The 17,514-nt window shown below is 39.2% G+C and overlaps 1 long non-coding RNA gene across 1 annotated transcript; it reads right to left on the reverse strand.

The window, feature by feature from the left end:
• Positions 1-729: 729 nt before the first annotated feature.
• On the reverse strand, positions 730-13,895 carry LOC122442449. Its single transcript, XR_006269651.1, has 3 exons — positions 13,760-13,895; positions 6,707-6,710; positions 730-742 (listed from the first exon to the last, which is right to left on the reverse strand). It is a non-coding gene; the product is annotated as an uncharacterized LOC122442449 (long non-coding RNA).
• Positions 13,896-17,514: the final 3,619 nt, after the last annotated feature.

Here is a 17,514-nt window from a genome sequence, read left to right on the forward strand (position 1 = left end):
GACTTGGATCTGTTGTAATCTATTACATCTTAACTAGACGGTTAAGTCCAAGCCTTCCTCTTTCCATCTCATTCATGTCACACTTCTGTCCACAGATGGAGTCTTTTCTCTTGAATGATGTCAGCTCCATGATACACAACAAAGCCAGTGAGAGAACCATCTCACCAATGACTGTTCAGCTTTGTCATCTGATCCTCTCAATGGAGAAAAAAGGCATGGAGAATGAAGTGTTTGCATCTTTGGAGAAGATGGCAGAGGAACTGGTTCAAGCTAGTGAAGAGTTTGTGCAAGTTGCCCAAAGGTAATAATTTTAAAGATCCCTTTATTTTGATCAGTTTGCTGAAGAGTATAAACACATCCTTATTATAGACTCAGATACTTTTGGGAAGAAGTCAGAGGTGACAAATAAATTGATAAAAACATAAAGCAAACTTACTTAATATATTTTTATTTATTAGTTGGGATGTAATTTCAATAGGCAAACATTTCAGAATTAGCTGAGCTTTCCACTAAGAAGCCATCATATGTCCCATCAAAAGGTTTCTAGAGTCATTCTTATTTCACAGATTATTATTATTATTTGCACTTTTTTCCTAAAAATTAATTTATTTATTTTAATTGGAAGCTAATTACTGTACAATATTGTGGTGGGTTCCGCCACACATTGACATGAATCAGCCATGGGTGTATACATGTCCCCCCTTCCTGAACCCCCTCCCATCTCCTTCCCCATCCCATTCCTCTGGGTTGTCCCAGTGCAGTGGCTTTGAGTGCCCTGTTTCATGCATCGAACTTGGCCTGGTCATCTATTTCACATATGGTAATATACATGTTTCAATGCTATTCTCTCAAATCATCCCACTCTTGCCTTCTCCCACAGAGTCCAAAAATCTGTTCTTTACATTTGTGTCTCTTTTGCTCTCTTGTATATAGGGTCATCATTACTATCTTTCTAAATTCCATATATATGTGTTAATATGCTGTATTAGTGTTTCTCTTTCTGACTTACTTCTTTCTGTATAATAGGCTCCAGTTTCATCCACCTCATGAGAACTGACTCAAATGCATTATTTTTAATAGCTGAGTAATATTCCATTGTGTATATGTACCACAACTTTCGTATCCATTCAGCTGCCAAATATGGACATTGGGATACATGTGTCTTTTTCAATTCTGGTTTCCTCTGTGTGTATGCCCAGCAGATGGATTGCTCGGTCGTATGGCACTTCTATTTCCAGTTTTTTAAGGAATCTCCACACTGTTCTCCATAGTGGTTGTACTAGTTTGCATTCCCACCAACAGTGTGAGAGGGTCCCCTTTAATCCACACCCTATTCAGCATTTATTGTTTGAAGACATTTTGATAGCAGGCATTCTGACTGGCATGAGATTGTACCTCACTGTGGTTTTGATTTGCATTTCTCTGATAATGAATGATGTTGAGCATCTTTTCATGTGTTTGTTAGCCATCTGTATGTCTTCTTTGGAGAAATGTCTGTTTCGTTCTTTGGCCCATTTTTTGATTGGATTGTTTATTTTTCTGGTATTGAGCTGCATGAGCTGCATGTATATTTTTGAGATTAATTCTTTGTCAGTTGCTTCATTTGTTATTATTTTCTCCCATTCTGAAGGCTGTCTTTTCACCTTGCTTATAGTTTCTTTCTCTGTGCAAAAGCTTTTGAGTTTAATTAAGTCCCATTTGTTTATTTTTGCTTTTATTTCCATTACTCTGGGAGGTGGGTCATAGAGGATCTTGCTGTGATTTATGCCAGAGAGTGTTATGCCTGTTTTCCTCTAGGAGTTTTATAGTTTCTGGTCTTACATTTAGATTTTTAATCCATTTTGAGTTTATTTTTGTGTATGGTGTTAGAAAACGTTCTAGTTTCATTCTTTTACAGGTGGTTGACTGGTTTTCCCAGAACCACTTGTTGAAGAGGTTGTCTTTTCTCCACTGTATATTCTTGCTTCCTTTGTCAAAGATAAGGTGTCTATAGGTGTATGGATTCATCTCTGGGCTTCTATTTTGTTCCATTGATCTCTATTTCTGTCTTTGTGCCAGTACCATACTGTCTTGATGACTGTAGCTTTGTTGTACAGTCTGAAGTCAGGCAGGTTGATTTGTCCAGTTCCATTCTTCTTTCTCAAGATTACTTTGGCTATTTGAGGTTTTTTTATGTTTCCATACAAATTATGAAATTATTTGTTCTAGTTCTGTGAAAAATGCCATTGGTAGATTGATAGGGATTACATTGAATCTATAGATTGCTTTGGGTAGTGTACTCATTTTCACTATATTGATTCTTCTGATCCAAAAACATGGTATATGTTTCCATCTATTTGTGTCATCTTTGATTTCTTTCATCAGTGTTTTATAGTCTTCTATATATAGGTCTTTTGTTTCTTTAGGTAAATTTATTCCTAAGTATTTTATTCTTTTCATTGCAAAGGTGAATGGGATTATTTCCTTAATTTCTCTTTCTGTTTTCTCATTGTTAGTATATAGGAATGCAAGGGATTTCTGTGTGTTCATTTTATATCCTGCAATTTTACTATATTCATTGATTTAGCTCCAGTAATTTTCCTATGGTGTCTTTAGGGTTTTCTGTGTAGAGGATCATGTCATCTGCAAACAGTGAGAGTTTTACTTCTTCTTTTGCAATCTGGATTCCTTTTATTTCTTTTTCTTCTATAATTGCTGTGGCTAAAACTTCCAAAACTATGTTGAATAGTAGTGGTGCGAGTGGGTACCCTTGTCTTGTTCCTGACTTTAGAGGAAATGCTTTCAATTTTTTGCCATTGAGGATAATGTTTGCTGTGGGTTTATCATACATGGCTTCTATTATGTTGAGGTATGTTCCTTCTATGCCTGATTTCTGGAGAGTTTTTATCATAAATGGATGTTGGAGTTTGTCAAAGGCTTTCTCTGCATCTATTGAAATAATCATATGGTTTTTATCTTTCAGTTTATTAATGTGGTGTATCACATTGATTGATTTGTGAATATTGAAGAATTCTTGCATCCCTGGGATAAAGCCCACTTGGTCATGATGTATGATCTTTTTAATATGTTGTTGGACTCTGTTTGCTAGGGTTTTGTTGAGGATTTTTACATCTATGTTCATCAGTGATATTGGTCTGTGTTTTCCTTTTTAGTGGCAAACTTTGTCTGGTTTTGGTATTAGGGTGATGGTGGCCTCACAGAATGAGTTTGGAAGTTTACCTTCCTCTGCAATTTTGTTGAAGAATTTGAGTAGGATAGGTATTAGGTCTTCTCTAAATTTTTGGTAGAATTCACCTGTGAAGCGATCTGGTCTGGCTTTTGTTTGTTGGAAGATTTTTGATTACAGTTTCGATTTCCATGCTCATGATGGGTCTGTTGAGATTTTCCATTTCTTCCTTGTTCAGTTTTGGAAGGTTATATTTTTCTAAGAATTCATCCATTTCTTCCAGGTTGTCCATTTTATTGGCATATAGTTGCTGATAGTAGCCTCTTATGATCTTTTGCATTTCTGTGTTATCTGTTGTGATTTCTCCATTTTCATTTCTAATTTTGTTGATTTGATTCTTCTCCCTTTTTTTCTTGATGAGTCTGACTAATGGTTTGTTTATTTTATTTATCTTCTCAAAGAAACAGCTTTTAGTTTTGTTTATTTTTGCTATAGTATCTTTTTTTTTTCATTTATTTCTGCTCTGATTTTTATGATTTCTTTCTACTACCTTTGGGGTTCTTCATTTCTTCTTCTTCTTGTAGCTTTAGGTGTATAAAGTTAGGTTATTTGTTTGACTTTTCTCTTGTTTCCTGAGGTAAGCTTGTATTGCTATGAGCCTTCCTCTTAGCACTGCTTTTACTGAATCCTGTAGGTTTGGGGTTGTCGTGTTGTCATTTTCATTTGTTTATATGCATATTTTTATATCCTTTTTGATTTATTTCATGATCTGTTGGTTATTCACAAGTGTGTTGTTTAGCCTCCATATGTTTGTATTTTTTTTTCCTATAGTTGACATCTAATCTTACTACATTGTGATCAGAAAATATGCTTGAAGTGATTTCAATTTTTTTGAATTTACCAAGACTAGATTTATGGCCCTGGATGCGATGTATCCTGGAGTATGTTCCATGTGCACTTGAGAAAAAGGTGAAATTCATTGTTTTGGGGTGAAATGCCCTCAGTTCAGTCCAGTTCAGTCGCTCAGTCATGTCTGACTCTTTGCAGCCCCATGAACCGCAGCATGCCAGGCTTCCCTGTTCATCACCAACTCCCGGAGTCCACCCAAACCCATGTCCATTGAGTCGGTGATGCCATCCAACCATCTCATCTTCTGTCGACCCCTTCTCCTCCTGCCCTCAATCTTCCCCAGCATCAGGGTCTTTTCAAATGAGTCAGCTCTTTGCATCAGGTGGCCAAAGTATTGGAGCTTCAGCTTCAACATCAGTCTTACCAATGAACACCCAGGACTGATCTCCTTTAGGATGGACTGGCTGGAGCTCCTTGCAGTCCAAGGGACTCTCAAGAGTCTTCTCCAACACCACAGTTCAAAAGTATCAATTCTTCTGTGCTCAGCTTTCTCTATAGTCCAACTCTCATATCCATACATGACCACTGGAAAAACCATAGCCTCAACTAGACGGACCTTTGTTGGCAAAGTAATGTCTCTGCTTTTTTTTTTAATATATATTAATTAGGTCTAACTCGTCCATTATATCATTTAAAGCTTGTGTTTCCTTACTAATTTTCTGTTTGGTTGATCTACCCATAGATATGAGCTGGGTATTAAAGTCTCCCACTATTATTGTGTTACTGTTAATTTCCCCTTTCATACTTGTTAGCATTTGATTTATGTATTGAAGTGCTCCTATGTTGGGTGCATATATATTTATAATTGTTATATCTTCTTGGGATTGATCCTTTGATCATTATGTATTGTCTCTCTTTGTCTCTTTTCATGGTCTTTATTTCAAAGTCTATTTTACCTGATATGAGTATTGCTACTCCTGCTTTCTTTTGGTCTCCACTTGCATGAGATATATTTTTCCAGCCCTTCATTTTCAGTCTCTATTTGTCCCTTGGTTTGAGGTGGGTCTCTTGTAGACAGCATATATAGGGGTCTTGTTTTTGTATCCATTCAGCCAGTTTTTGTCTTTTGGTTGGGGCATTCAACCCATTTACATTTAAGGTAATTATTACATATGATCCCATTGCCATTTACTTTGTTGTTTTGGGTTTGAGTTTACAAACCTTTTCTGTGTTTCCTGTCTAGAGAAGATCCTGTAGCATTTGTTGAAGAGCTGGTTTGGTGGTGCTGAATTCTCTCAGCTTTTGCTTATCTGAGAAGCTTTTGATTTCTCCTTCATATCTGAATGAGATCCTTGCTGGGTATAGTAATCTGGGTTGTAGGTGTTTCTCTTTCATCACTTTAAGTGTGTCCTGTCATTCCCTTCTGACCTGAAGAGTTTCTATTGAAAGATTAGCTGTTATCTTTATGGGGATCCCCTTATGTGTTATTTGTTGCTTTTCCCTTGCTGCTTTTAATATTTGCTCTTTGTGTTTGATCTTCATTAGTTGGATTAATATGTGTCTTGGGGTGTTTTGCCTTTGGTTTATCCTGTTTGGGACTCTCTGGGTTTCTTGGACTTGGGTGGCTATTTCCTTCCCATTTTAGGGAAGTTTTCAACTGTTATCTCCTTAAGTATTTTCTCATGCCCTTTCTTTTTGTCTTCTTCTGGGATACCCATGATTTGAATGTTGGGGCATTTAACATTGTCCCAGAGGTCTCTGAGGTTGTATTCATTTCTTTTAATTCTTTTTTCTTTGTTCCTTTCTGCTTCATTTATTTCCACCATTCTATCTTCCACCTCACTTATCCTCTCTTCTGCCTAAGTTATTCTATTATTGGTTCCCTCCAGAGTGCTTTTGATCTCAGTTATTGCATTATTCATTATTGACTGACTCTTCTTTATTTCTTCTAGGTCCTTGTTAAACATTTATTGCATCTTCTCATTCCTTGTCTCTAGTCCATTTATCGGTAACTCCATTTTGTTTTCAAGATTTTGGATCATCTTTACTATCATTATTTTGAATTCTTTTTCAGGTAGATTCCCTATCTCCTCATCTTTTGTTTGGTTTGGTGGGTATTTATCATGCTCTTTTACCTGCTGAATATTTCTCTGCTTTTTCATTTTGTTTAGATTGCTGTGCCCTTTCTGGAGGCTGGACATTTGTGGTTTCTCTTTATTGAGGAGTCTGCTCCTTGTGGGTGGGTTGGACTAGTGACTTGTCAAGGTTTCCTGATTGGGAGAGCTTGCATCCGTGTCCTGGTGGGTGGAGCTGGATCTCTTCTCTCTGGAGTGCAATGAAGTGTCCAGTAGTGAGTTTTGGGGTGTCTATAGGTTTGGCATGGCTTTGGGCAGCCTGTCTTTTAATGCTTAGGGTTGTGTTTCTGCTTTGCTGGAGAATTAGCATGGTATGTCTTGCACTGGAACTTGTTGGCTCTTGGGTGGAGCTTGATTTCAGTGTAGTTATTAGGTATGGAGACTTTTGGGTGAGCTCTTGTCTATTAATGTTCCCCGGAATCAGGAGTTCTCTGATGTTCTCAAGTTTTGGAGTTAGGCCTCCTGCCTCTGGCTTTCAATCTTTCTCTTACAGTAGCCTCAAGACTTCTCCATCCATACAGCACAGATGATAAGACATCTAGGTTAATGGTGAAACAGTTCTCCACAGTGAAGGACACCCAGTGAGATTCACAGACTTACATAGAGAAGAGGAGAGAGGGGAGGGAGATAGCAGTGGCCAGGAGGAGAATAGGGGGAGTCAAAATGGGAGAGAGCAGTCTAGCCAGTAATCAGTTTCTTAAGTGTTCTCCACAGCCTGGAACACCCAGAGTGATTCACAGAATTAAGTAGAGAAGAGAAGGGAGAGGAAGGAGATAGAGGTGACCTGGGTAAGAAAAGGGAGAGTCAAAAGGGTAGAGAGCAATCAGACAATCAATCACATCTCTCCTTTTTGAAGAGAATGGGCTGCCTTTCTGGGTGCCTGGTGTCCTCTGCCAGCATTCAGAAGTTGTTTTGTGGAAGTTACTCAACATTCAAATGATCTTTTGATGAATTTGTGGGGGAGAAATCTCCCCATCCTATTCTTCCATCATCTTGGGACAGCTCCTCCACAGATTATTTTTTATTATGGAAATAATCAGAGTTGTCTAAACACAGTTTTTATGCCTGTCATGTGGTACATGGGGACTGATTCTTTACTTGTAAATTGGCACACAAATTATTTCCATATTAAACTTCCAGTTCCAAGGTTAATGTAAAAGAGCTTAGTTGTAACCACAGAACCAAACTCTATAAATGAAAGTTGAATACTACAACAAAACTTTTATATTTTTATAGCTCCAAACTTTAATGTAAATGCTAGAACTACATTTCCTGTGTTTGAATCCCATCCCCACCACTTACTCATTGTTCAGTTAAAGCTAAGTTCTTGAAATTACTCCATGTCTCCTCTGTGAAGGTAAAGATAATAACTAAATCTCATAGGACTGTCATCAGGATATGAGAAATAATACACACAAGTCACTGAGCACAGTGCCTGGCACATGGTACCTGACACGTGATTGCTTCAGTTATATCTTAAAAAACTCATAAATATTTGTGTCTTTCATCTGACATGTATTTATTGACCACCTAGCATGAATAGGAAACTCACAGGGGAATTCCCTGGCAATCCAGTGGTCAGAGCTCCACATTTCCACTTCTGAGGTCACGGGTTCGATTCCTGGTCTGGGAACTAAGATCCCGTAAGCCTCAAGGCATGGCCAAAAAAAAAAAAAAACCCAAGATGTTCACAGTCCTTGCTCTCATGAGCAGTGGAGCAAACAGAAAACATACAACTATATCAATTAGGAAAAGTCAAATACCTAAACAGAAAAGTGATGAAACTATTTCTCAACTATTTCAGTGAAGAAGAAATAAAAGTGAATTTTAAAATCTGAAATATACATTCAATCTTAGTAATCCTCAATAATTATTTTGCCAAACATTTAGCAAAGAAATGCAAATTAAAGTGGTAGGACATTATTTTTCTGGCCTGACATATTGGCAAAGATTAAAGAATAATGATAATATTCAATGTTGGCAGAAATGGGTCATCTCATATACTCATGACAGAAATGGTAATTGGTGTCTTTGAGCATAGTTTGATAAAATAGATCCAAGACTGTAGAAATATGTACCTGTTGACTCATTAATTCCAATCTTACTAATTAATCCTAAGGAGACACTGACAAATACGAGCTAAGATGTATTTACAGAACATTTATTGTGTCATTATTTAAAACTGGGAAAAGTAGAAACAAGCAAAATGACCTAGTTTAGTAAACCTTATGGTGAAACATTAAAACAAAGTAGATGCTTAAATATCGATTGTGTGTGTCTGTGTGTTAGTAGCTCAGTGGTGTCCAACTCTTTGTGAGCCCATGGACTGTTGCCCACCAGGCCCCTGGCTCCTCTGTGCATGGAATTCTTCAAGCAAGAATACTAGAGTAGGTTGCCACTCCCTTCTCCATGGGCTCTTCCCCACCCAGGGATCAAACCTAGGTCTCTCATACTGCAGGCAGATTCTTTACCCTCTGAGCCACCAGAGAAGCCCAAAGTGTTAATTAACATTTGTTAATTAGGGGAGATACTTATAGTATTGATTTACAATGGGGAAGAAGGCTTTCAAACAAAATTTTTAAGCTAATATAGAACTAGAATTAATATGAACAGAGAATCATCTATCATAGTAATAACTGTTCCAGGCAAGGGTCATGGTAGATGCCAAAATAAGTGCTAACAAACAGCAGGATATTTATATTGTTTTTAGGTTTCTCCCTGAAGAGTATTTACTACTTACAAAGGGGAAATAGTAGTTTTACAGAGGAGAAACATGGCATTTTTCACTCCACCTAAGTGGTCAAAATGAATATTACTATTATTGGGACAAAAATAACATCACATACCTGCTGATGTGGTCCATTGAGAAGGACACAGCACCACATCTGTGAAATCAATTCCAAAGATGTAAAAACCGAATCTATTAATAAAATACCAAGCAATTCCCTGGTGGTCTAATGGTTAGGATTCAGTGCTTTCACTGCTATGGCCTGGGAACCAGTCCCTGTCAGAATACGAATTATTTGCAGTGTTGCTCCAATATGATGGGCTGGACTAGTTCCAATGGTCATGAGCAAAGATCATTATAAATAGATCTTTATAAATAATTTGCTTGCCCATAATGGATGATACAGCAAAGGCATTTATAATGAAGCAGACAAAAATGATATTTAACTTCTCCCAAAGTTTAGTGTGCCCCTTTTGTGTGTGATAACAAAATGTATTGCATTAAAAACTTAGAATGTACAAAAGAGCATTAAATTAGTGTGTGTGTGTTAGTTGCTCAGTTGTGTCCAACTCTTTGCAACCTCATGGACTGTAGCCCACCAGGCTCCTCTGTCCATGGGGTTCTCCAGGCAAGGATACTGGAGTGGGTAGCCAGTCCGTTCTCCAGAGAATCTTCCCGACACAGGGATCAAACGTGGTGGTCTAATGGTTAGGATTCAGTGCTTTCACTCCTATGGTCTGGGTTCCATGGTTGAGGAACTGGTTCCTGGTTGAGGAACTAAGATCCCACAACTCACATGGCATGTGAATTAGAAGCAAAGAGAATTCAATATTGTACATAAGTTCTCAAAAAACCAAAAATAGAATTATCATATGATACAGCAATTGTGGTGGCTCAGATGGTAAAGAATCTACTTGCAATGCAGGAGACCCAGGTTCCCTCAGCTTTCAGGGCAGCTCCTCCAATGGTACTCATGAAAATGCAAGTGGATGCAGTCAGTAGAGAATGTGCTAAGCGTCTGGCTGGCAAGTTCCATGTCTCTCTCTGCTGGCTAAGCTCTCAGGAGGCCAGAGGAACTTGCCATGTCAGTGTGGGCAGAAGGAGAGACCCCAGGAGAAGAGGCCAACACAAGTGTGTTTCCTTTTGTTTAAAAATGTATCATGGGATGTACATTTAGAAAATATGGATGTGATAAGGAAGAAAAGAATTATCCATAAACCTCTAGCCCATAGGCAACCACTGGGAACATTTGGTATATACTGATTCCAGAGATTTTTTCTTTCTTTCTCTCTCTCCTTCCTACTCCCTCTTCCTATCCTTTTTCCTTCCCTATCTCTCCCTTTTTATCTAAAAAAATTCATATAAAGCATATCAATTCATCAATACACACACATACATACACACAAATGCATATATCTGTATGTGTGTGTGTAATATATTAGATCATGCTGTTTTGTTGTCATTTAGTCACTCAGTCATGTTTGACTCTTTTTGCAACCCTGTGAATTGCAGCCCACCAGACTCCTCAGTCCATGGGATTTCCCAGGCAAGAATACTGGAGCGGGTTGTCATTTCCTTCTCCTGGGGGAATCTTCCTGACCCAGGGATCAAACTCGTGTGTCCTGCATTGGTAGGCAGGTTCTTTACCATCGAGCCACCTGGGAAGCCATATTAGATCAGACAGGAAAGGGCCCTGGGGTACCGTGTGCTTCAGGGTCTGGGTGAACAGTGCCTTTGGGGCTGTGCCTGAACAGCCCGCATGGGCATCACAGCAAACCTGGGAAAGGTGTTGGCTTAACACATCTTCTCTCTTCTTCACTTCTAACTTCAGTCTCTCCTGGACCACACAGCTGAATATTTTCTAGTTATCTTTCTGATTTCTAGTCCAATGTACATTGTGGTCCAGTAAATACTCTATACGATTTCTCTTCCATTATGCAGTTATATATCTTTAAATTATTCCTTTAATGTTGTACACTGTGCATTAGTTAGTTCATTATGGCATTAATCCTTGACTTTTTAGACTCTAATATAAATTAGTAATGATTTTTTATTAATACAAAGGTGTAAAGGCAAATCAGTGAAAGTGGTTAGGTTTTCGACAAATAGTGCTGAAATAATTGGATGTTCATATACCAAAAAGATGAATTTTGACATATACCTCAAAACGGGGTCTCCACCCTCTGGGTTCTAATGCCTGGTGATCTGAGGTGGAACTGATGTAATAACAACAGAAACAAAGTGACAATAAATGTTATGCACTTAAGTCATCCTGAAGCCATCTCCCTGCCCCCTGGTCTGTGGAAAAATTGTCTTCGAGGTGCTGGAAAGGTTGGGGACCACTGTCTTAGATCATAGGGCTTCCCTGTTGACTCAGTCAGTAAAGAATCTACCTTCAACACAGGAGGCTTGGGTATACAAAAATAGATCATATATAAAAATTAACCCCAAATGAATCACAGACATAAATATCAATTCTAAGTCTATAAAACTTCTAGAGGGAAATACAGGGAAAAAATCTTTGCTATCTCAGGTTAGCAAAAGATTTTATAGACATAATGTCAAAAGCATAATCTATAAAAGAAAAAATTACATTTTTTTCAAAAATAAAAAACTTTTGCTCTTCAAAAGAAGAGGATGAAAAGAAGCTACTACTAAAAGAATGAAAAGAAGCTGGAAACTGGGAGAAAATATTAATAAAGCATCTATCTGAACAAAAGTCCATATAATCAAAGCTGTGGTTTTCCAGTAGTCATGTATGGATGTGAGAGTTGGACCATAAAAAAGGCTGAGTGCCGAAGAATTCTTGCTTTTGAACTGTGGTGCTGGAGAAGACTCTTGAGAGTCCCTTGAGCTGCAAGGATATCCAACCAGTCAATCCGAAAGGAAATCAACCCTGAATATTCATTGGAAGGACTGATGCTGAAGCTGAAACGCCAGTACTTTGGCCACCTGATGCAAAGAGCCGACTCATTAGAAAAGACCCTGATGCTGGGAAAGATTGAAGGCCGAAGGAGAAGGGGATGACAGAGGATGAGATGGTTGCATGGCATCACTGACTCAATGGACATGAGTTTAAGCTTCGTGAGATGGTGAAGGACAGGGAAGACTTGCATGCTGCAGTCTATGGGATCACAGAGTCGGACACAATTGAGCAACTGAACAACAACAATCTGATAAAGAACTATATCAAAAATGTGTAAAGAACCATTAAATCTCAGTAGTGAGAAAAAAACTTCATAAAAATGGTCAAAAGATTTGAACTGACGCTTTACCAAAGGAACTACACAGATGGCAAGTAAGCATATGAAAAAATTCCTGGGAAAGAATTTATTTTCATATGAAAGTAAAACATTATTAGCCATTCAGTTCAGTTCAGTTCAGTTGCTCAGTTGTGTCCCACTCTTTGCGACCCCATGAAGCGCAGCACGCCAGGCCTCCCTGTCCATCACCAACTCCCAGAGTTTCCTCAAACTCATGCCCATCGAGTCGGTGATGCCATCCAGCCATCTCATCCTCTGTCATCTCCTTCTCCTCCTGCCCCCAATCCTTCCCAGCATCAGGGTCTTTTCAAATGAGTCAACTCTTCGTATGAGGTGGCCAAAGTATTGGAGTTTCAGCTTCAGCATCAGTCCTTCCAATGAACACCCAGGACTTATCTTCTTCAGGATGGACTGGTTGGATCTCCTTGCAGTCCAAGGGACTCTCAAGAGTCTTCTCCAACACCACAGTTCAAAAGCATCAATTTTTCGGCTCTCAGCTTTCTTCACAGTCCAACTCTCACATCCATACATGACCACTGGAAAAACCATAGCCTCCAGACGGACTTTGTTGGCAAAGTAATGTCTCTGCTTGATAATATGCTATCTAGGTTGGTCATAACTTTCCTTCCAAGGAGTAAGCGTCTTTTAATTTCATGGCTGCAATCACCATCTGCAGTGATTTTGGAGCCCCCAAAATTAAAGTCTGACACTGTTTCCACTGTCTCCCTATCTATTTCCCATGAGGTGATGGGACCAGATGCCATGATCTTAGTTTTCTGAATGTTGAGCTTTAAGCCAACTTTTTCACTCTCCTCTTTCACTTTCATCAAGAGGCATTTTGAGCATTACTTTACTAGTGTGTAAGATGAGTACAATTGTGTGGTAGTTTGAGCATTCTTTGGCATTGCCTTTCTTAGGGACTGGAATGAAAACAGACCTTTTCCAGTCCGGTGGCCACTGCTGAGTTTTCCAAATTTGCTGGCATATTGAGTGCAGCACTTTCATAGCATCATCTTTCAAGGTTTGAAATAGCTCAACTGGAATTACATCACATCCACTAACTTTGTTGGTAGTGATGCTTTCTAAGGCCCACTTGACTTCACATTCTAGGATATCTGGCTCTAGGTGAGTGATCACACCGTTGTGATTATCTGGGTCATGAAGATCTTTTTTGTATAGTTCTTCTGTGTATTCTTGCTGCGTCTTCTTAATATCTTCTGCTTCTGTTAGGTCCATACCATTTCTGTCCTTTATTGAGCCCATCCTTCCATGAAATGTTCCTTTGGTATCTCTAATTTTCTTAAAGAGATCTCTAGTCTTTTCCATTCTGTTGTTTTCCTCTATTTCTTTGCATTGATCTCTGAGGAAGGCTTTCTTATCTCTCCTGGCTATTCTTTGAAACTCTGCATTCAAATAGAGAGATTAGCCATTAAGGACATACAAATGAAAACCACAGTGAGATAGCATTATATACTTGATTGCAATGACTAAACTTTAAAAGACTATACCAAGTGATGGTGAGGATGTGGAGGAACCAGGCCTCACACAGGGCTGACGAGAATGCAACACCATACAACTACCTTGAAAAACACTTCGGCAGTTTCTTTACAAGTTAAACATATGTCATCTGGACAAAACTATTCAAAAAGACACGTGCACCTCTATGTTCACAGCAGCACTATTCACAATAGCCAAGACATGGAAACAGCTTAAATATCAATCGACAGATGAATGGATAAAGAAGATGTGGTACATATATATTAATACAATGGAATATTACTCAACCATGAAAAGAATGAAATCATGCCATTTTCAGCAACAGAGATGGACCTAGAGAGTATCATAGTAAGTGAAGTAAGTCAGAGAAAGACAGATATCATGATATGTAGAATCTAAAATATGACGCAAATGAACTTACCTATAAAACAGAAATGTGGTTGCCAAGGGGGGTGGTGGGGAAGGGATGGATTGCGAATTGGGGATTAGCGGGTGCAGACTATTATGTACAGAGTGGATAAGCAATAAGATCCTACCCTTTAGCACAGGGAACTATATTCAATATCCTGCGATAAACCAAAATGGAAAAGAATACACAAAAGAATATATATATATATATATGTGTAACTGAGTCTCTTTGCTATACCACAGTAATTAACACAACATTGTAAATCAACTATAATTCAATAAAGTAATTTTTTATTTTTATTTTTTTAAGTAATTTTTTAAAAGAAAATTAAACACATGCCTACCACCCCTAGGTCATTTCAAGAAAAATGTCATATCAAGAGAAATGACAGCATATGTGCACCCAAAATCTTACACACTAATATTCATAGCAGCTTTATTTGTAACCAACCAAAAGCTAAAAACAACCCTAAAGTCCACCAGCTGACAAATGAATAAACAAACTGGTATAGGCATACAATATAATACTACTTAGCAGTATGAAGGGATGAACTATTTATCATGTGGTTGAGAGTTAAATTTGCAATTCCTTCATGTGTATAGGGCTTAAAATAAGTGGATATATTGTGGATAATGAAAATTAAGGGGAAGCATCTCTGGTGGCTCAGTGGTAAAGAATCTGCCTGCCAATGCAGGAGACATGGGTCGATCCCTAATCCCAGAAGATCTCATCTGCCACGGAGCAACTAAGCCCATGTACCACAACTACTAAGCCTGCATTCTACAGGCTGGGAGCTGCCAGGGAAGGCCCCTCCTGGCTTTCATTATGAGAAACAGATTGACTAACTAAAGGGAAGTATTTTTATGTAGTTCTTACTGTTTTTAGCTTGACTCTCTCCTGGAAAAATTCTGTTCTCTAGAGTTATTTAGGTTTGTTCTTTTCTTCTCCATCCCCTTCAGTGTAAATTCATTTGTAATTGTATTGGTTTTTCCACTGTTGGATTACAAATTACCACCCAGTCAGCAGCTGAAAACAACACCCCTTTATCGTTTCAGAGTGCCTGTGGTTAGGAGTCTGGGCCTGGGGTGGCTGGTTGGCTGTTGGGGAGCCTCACTGGGCTGGGTGAGCTGGGTGACCCAGGTATCAATTGGGCCCCCATCTCATATGAGGCTCAGGTCCCCTTCCAAGCTTCTAGCTTGCTGGCAGAATTCAGTTCCTCAGATTGGAAAACCGAGGCCCTGAGACGTGGCCCTCTCCATTATGTGGCAGTTTGCTTCTTCAAGGCCAACAGGAGGGTGTCTCTGCTGCTTCAGATCTCTTTAAGAAGGAAGCACTTGCCCTTTTGAGGGCTCCCCTGGTTTGGTCAGGCTAACCCAAGATAATCCTCCTTTGATTAACTCAAGCCAACGGTCAAGGACCTTAATTACATCTCCCCAAACTCCTTTTCCTGTAATCACAGGATGCCTTCTCATCTTTTTCACAGGTCCCCCCACACTCAAGGAAAGGGAGCACACCAGGGGATGAGAGCCTTGTTTTATTTATTTATTAGGCTGTGTTGGGTCTTAGTTGCAGTGCAGAGACTCTCTAGTCGAGGTACTTGAGCTCCAAAACTCACAGGCTCAGTAGTTGTGGTGTGCGGGCTTAGTTGCTCCATGGTATGTGGGATCTTAGTTCCCCAACCAGAGATCAAACTGGCATTCCCCACATTGCAAGGTGAATTCTTAACCACTGGACCACAGGGAAGTCCCCCTGTCTTTGAGTTTCGAGTCATAGTTACAAAGGTTTTCTCACACCAAGATTAAAGAGGGATTTCTTTATGTTTTCTCCTAGTAATTGTATAGTTTTTACTTTATATCCAGATTCTCTAATCCTTTCAGTCTTATGATTGGCTTAAGATAGGAATCTTACTTTATGTTTTTTAAAGACAAGAAAATTAGAAGTCAAGCCACAGACTGGGAGGAAATATTTGCAACAGACATCCAGCAACAGATATCTTCTCAGTTGTCCCAGCATTATTTATTATAAAGTCTCCGTGTGTGTCAGTCACTCTGTCCTGTCCGACTCTGCGACCCCATGGACAGTAGCCCACCAGGCTCCCTTGTCCATGGAATTCTCCGGGCAAGAATACTGGAGTGGGTAGCCATTGCCTTTTCCAGGGGTTCTTCCTGACCCAGGGATCGAACCCAGGTCTCCTGCCTTGCAGGCAGATTCTTTACCATCTGAGCCACCAGGGAAGCCCATTATAAAGTCTATCTTTACCAAATTAATTTGAGATGCTACATTTATCTTTTCATGTGAGCTCATAAAAAAAAAACTGAATAGGATCCATAATGCATGCAAATTATAGTGCTTCTAGATAGTATTGTCTCCTTCCAGAGAGAATTTAATTTTATTCTGATGGGCAATTAAAGTAGGAAGAGGTCACTGTTCTCCATCAAAGCCTTGAGATGCTTCAAGACTAGTTTCAGTCTTTGCTGCTGCTGCTGCTTCTAAGTCGCTTCAGTCATGTCCAACTCTGTGCGACCCCATAGACGGCAGCCCACCAGGCTCCTTCGTCCCTGGGATTCTCCAGGCAAGAACACTGGAGTGGGTTGCCATTTCCTTCTCCAATGCATGCATGCATGCTAAGTCGCTTCAGTAGTGTTTGGCTCTGTGCGACCCTATGGACAGCAGCCCACCAGGCCCCTCTGTCCACGGGATTCTCTAGGCAAGAATACTGGAGTGGGTTGCCATTTCTGTCTCCAATCAGTCTTTGCTAAGAGATGTCTATCTCCAGTTTGTTGTTATTTCTAAGGTGTAAACTTTTGGGGTCTCAGCTGAAATCCTGGGATACTCATCAGCTTCTCCCCACATTGATGAGACCCAAACTCTAATTTTTGTTTTCTGAGTACCATGAGACTATTGAAGTCTTGGCATAGCTGCTGCTTTTCACCTGGTTTTTGAGCCTCTTGGCCTGTGTTATTTGGGAATAAATCCTGGCTGGCTTGGTCGGTCTCTAGCACCTTAAAATATCTGGATTTAAAAAAAAATATTTTATCCATCTTTTATCTATGTTCTTGGGAAGAAGGTTGGTCTGATATTCTCATGGATTGAAAGCTGAAGTTTGAGGATATTTACTATTATGATTCAAACTAGTGACCTGATAGGTCAAGCTACAATTCAACCATAGAGTAGAATCAGAAACATATAGACATCATGCATGAAAAAAATAGTAGAATTGGAGGATAGATTCAGGAGACACAATTTACAAATAATGAGGCTTCTAGAAGGAGAAACATGAAGAGATTGGGGAGAGGCAATAATTAAACAAATAACAGAAGAAAATTTCTCTGCGCCAACTAATGATCCAAATCTGTACATAAAAATTGCTCCCTGTTTTGGTTTTGGGTTTTGGATGAGATTGCACAGGAATGATATACATAAAGCAGAGGTTGGCATAATTCCTGAGCAATTAGTGCTTTCAGACA

Source organism: Cervus canadensis, chromosome 5, assembly GCF_019320065.1.
Source record: "Cervus canadensis isolate Bull #8, Minnesota chromosome 5, ASM1932006v1, whole genome shotgun sequence".
NCBI lineage: Eukaryota > Metazoa > Chordata > Mammalia > Artiodactyla > Cervidae > Cervus > Cervus canadensis.